Source organism: Silene latifolia, chromosome 3 (assembly GCF_048544455.1).
Source record: "Silene latifolia isolate original U9 population chromosome 3, ASM4854445v1, whole genome shotgun sequence".
Classification (NCBI taxonomy): Eukaryota; Viridiplantae; Streptophyta; class Magnoliopsida; order Caryophyllales; family Caryophyllaceae; genus Silene; species Silene latifolia.
The window spans coordinates 146736275-146740239 of NC_133528.1; the positions used below are offsets into that span (position 1 = coordinate 146736275).

General features: G+C 36.7%; 1 long non-coding RNA gene across 1 annotated transcript; it reads right to left on the reverse strand.

The window, feature by feature from the left end:
- Positions 1–994: 994 nt before the first annotated feature.
- LOC141646429 (uncharacterized) lies at positions 995–1478 on the reverse strand. The gene is made up of 3 exons (XR_012545550.1): positions 1427–1478; positions 1218–1261; positions 995–1080 (listed from the first exon to the last, which is right to left on the reverse strand). It is a non-coding gene; the product is annotated as an uncharacterized LOC141646429 (long non-coding RNA).
- Between the last annotated feature and the right edge of the window lie 2487 nt (positions 1479–3965).

Consider the following 3965-nt stretch of genomic DNA (forward strand, 5'->3'; position numbering starts at 1 on the left):
CTTTGATCCTTTTAGAGGTTTATAAGTCCTTGCACTAACTGTTAAGGACACCAACCCCAACAGTTGTTGTTACATTACATGGCAAGCAACCACTTCTACACAGTAGACATGTACAGGGGGAGAATATGACCATGATTGCAATCCAAGAGTGGTGAATATCTAGAATAAAATTTGAATGATAGGTACTGTGGAGTAAAACTATCTGATAGTACCAAATTCAGAACCACAAAAGTCAATAGGGATCAAATACAATCATACAAACTTTTCGACGAATATATAATCAAACACCTGAAAAAGGGCATTCACTATGTTGAACATTAAGTCGAACATAACTCACTTTATTTATGGAGCTGAACTGTATAACTCCATGAGGAACAACAGCTGCTACAACAATGGTCTGCAGAAGAACACAATTCTACTGTAAGCAAAACTTTAACCACCAGTTATACTTGTACGTTAGTGTAGCAGGGCTGAAAGAGTAGAGCATTCTTACAACTATATGACTACAACAACACTCGGATGACTCAAGGGCTCCTGCAAATGATGGGTAGGGGGTTTTGACATACACAGATTGTTAACACATGACCACATTGAAAATTGCGTTGAGAATTGCATAAAGTTGCCAGACTGTAGAGTGTAGACAAATAATGATAGATGAATACGGTTGCTTAAGCCCTTACTGAGATAGAGTAGGAGGCCGCTTTTGTTGGCAAAGCTTAGATGGCTATTTTGCTTTATTACACCATAATGCAAAACCAAAGAATAGCGAGTCTTTGGCAAAATTAAAAATGGGAACGCTGTGAATACTTTCAATAAAAGACGAAAAATAATATTAGGAATAGCATACCTTGATTCCGGATGCAAATTGCGCTTTCCAAGCAGCATCAAACTGGAATGCAGAAACAGTCGACACAGATGGAAAGAGAAAATTAACTAATTAAGATCAGTGAATAAGTTGACAAAAAATTTCTACTGATCAATGAAGAAAACTCACCTCAAGGGTTGAATAAGAATCTAAAGCATGTTCAATGAGCAATAATCCATTGATGCTTTCCTGTAAGAGCCACTTAGCCGATGATCCTGATCATGAAATAAATTAGAAAAAATTTCATACTGAAGCAAAATATCTGACAAATACTAATCAGTGTGAAAGAGGACAATTTGCTCTAGCTATATAATCTGAAAGAGGTGATTTCCAATATGACACTACATATTACCTCACAGCTGGTTAGGGAAACAACTTATAGGCAGGGTACTAAATCTGAGAAAAACCGCAACAAAGACATTCAATGAAGGGTTAGCAATATATCAACGTAATACCATCTCAAAAAACAATTCAAGGAACGATATAACAACGCAATAATTAAATTACTAACCACCAAAACAGCCCAACAAACGGGTCTACGAAAGTGTACGATGTAAATACCTTTAAGGGGAATAACGCATCTAGTTTCCGCGTAATACCGTTTGACAACCTGCAACAACCACATTCAATGCGGGGTCAAATTGAGACGTTGAAGGCGGGGTGAAAATGAAACAAAAGGAAAACATGTATTACGTCTAGAATTTTCCTACAAATACATTAGAAAAGTAGAGCGGTCATTCTAAGAATGAAAGCCAACCGAGAATTAACTAATGAATACTTGCAGGAATTGGGGAATGCAGTAAACCAGAGAATTTAATCATAAAAGTAGAGCAATAGCTAAAAGAAGGGAAGCCAACCGAGAAGGAATTGGGGAATGCAATAAACCCACAAATTTAATCATATAATAGGATTTCAACGGTTTAGGAAGACAAACGGGTGACAGCCATACGTAATCAATTTTATATTTAGTGAACAGATTAAAAAGGAAAATGAAAAGATGGAACAATTAAAGCAATAACTGACCACCGTCGAGATTCCGTAGCCACCACGACCGTCTAAGTGACAGTACATTTGAGGACGATGAAAACCGGGAATGACCCGTCGCAAGTCGGCCGGCGAAATGAGGATTTCCGGCAGCCGTATGAGGTAGTGGCGGTCGGTTGGCTCTTGACGGAACGATTGAACGGAATAATATAGGTAGAAGGTGGAGTGTCTCGGTGGTTGGAGAGAGGTGTCCATCGCCGGTCGCCGAGATGAGCGGTTGTCAGTTGTTTTCTGGTCATAGCATCGGGAAAAAGGGTCATTCGAGGTACGGGTTAATGGGATTGTTGATTGTATAGGAATAGCTGGGACTGTTGATTGTTGATGCAGTTGGCAATTTTTATCCGCACGTGGCATTCATTATTCAGACGTGGCATTTCATAATCCTATGTGGATTTGTCTACGTGGAGTGTAGGAGTCATTTTAGACTAGGCTTTTAATAGTATTTTATAGATTGATAATTTTTTTTTCATGTGTACTACTATGCTAGTATTTCCACGTGGACTATATTTTGCCACGTCACAATTAATTGTTGTCATATCACATTTGTCTACGTGGCGTTTAATGTCTAGCCTTTTAATAATATTTATAGATGTTAGCCTTTTTACGTGTTTATGAATAATTATCATCGTTTATTGTCTACACTCTCCGTTCTAATCAATAATTTACGCTTGCTTTATTTCTCCCTCACAAAATGAAGTGAGCCGAACTCGAGTTCAGGACTGAACTCAATTTTTACAATATGAGTCAAGATCAATTATAGGTGAGTTTAAGCCCAGCTCAACTCGTTTACACACGTACGTAAGACACTAAGATTGTTAACTTAGGGAAAGAGCCAAAGACCTGAAAATTGAATTCAAGCAAGAAGGGTACCTTCGTAATTACAATTAGTCTCCCTTGTGACGGACGCTATCCGTCACAAGGTGAAGACGGGGCGAATCGGTATCATTTAGCCTAATATGGATACTAGTGGGGTAGGTGATAGATAATATTATATGATATTTATGATTTGACAATTACAAAAACAAAAAATAAAAAAAGGGGAACTCCCAATGTTAGACGACAACTTTTCAGATTTTTTTTTTTTTTTTACTTTTCACTCAATGTAACCTCTCTCTTCACTCATTCATTAAACAATTAACCTAACCTCTCTCATAACCTTACCTCCCTCTTCTCTCTTAACCTCGCCGTTCTTTACCAAAAACACAAAATAGCCGTCTGTTCTTCATCTACCGCCGATCACCATTTTCATTCTCAAAACTGCCCAGAAAAATTACTGTGACCAATTGAAAGCTTCGTAAAGAGGATGAGAAGAAAACAAATGGCTAAAAGGACACCCCTGAATAAAAAAATGGAAGGTATTGTGATATTGTTGTAGTTGTTGATTTGATAGTGGTAATTTTTGTTTAGTAATTAATACTAGAAAATGATGACATTCGTATAATTGATTTTTGTGATTTCTGTCGTATTTAAATGTGATGGTGACGGTGGTGACAATGGTTACATTGCATGCTTCAATGGTGTTGTTTAATTGATGTATTGTGTTGAATTTATGTTGTTTTTTGTTCATAAAATTGATTATTTACACTATTCATGCATAAATAGATGCTGATTTGAAAGGTGCGGGCTTAAGAAATTTGTTGTTAGATTGATATTAGATTTGTTATGTTTTTTGTGTACTAGTATTGGTTTATGCTGGCATGCAGGTGCGTTTGAAAAAGTTGTGAAAATGGTAGCTGCAATGGGTGGAAAAAAGAAGAGCAAGAAACAGACAAGCACAGTAGATGGTAAGCAGAAATGTGACCATGTAATCGAGAAATGTTCATAGGTTAAGTTAAAAATGTAACCTTCTTATCAGCGGTTTTTTTTACCTCTGTTTGTGTGGTTTAACGTGAACTGAACATGGTAACATCTAAGCTTAACATGGTCACATATGTTGTCAAGTTTAAAATGTCACCACTTTGACAATTAAATATTGCTTATGTGCTTAAAAATAAACTTAATATGGTGTCATATATATTAGGGGTGAATATGTCATAATATTACTCAGTTGATGAAA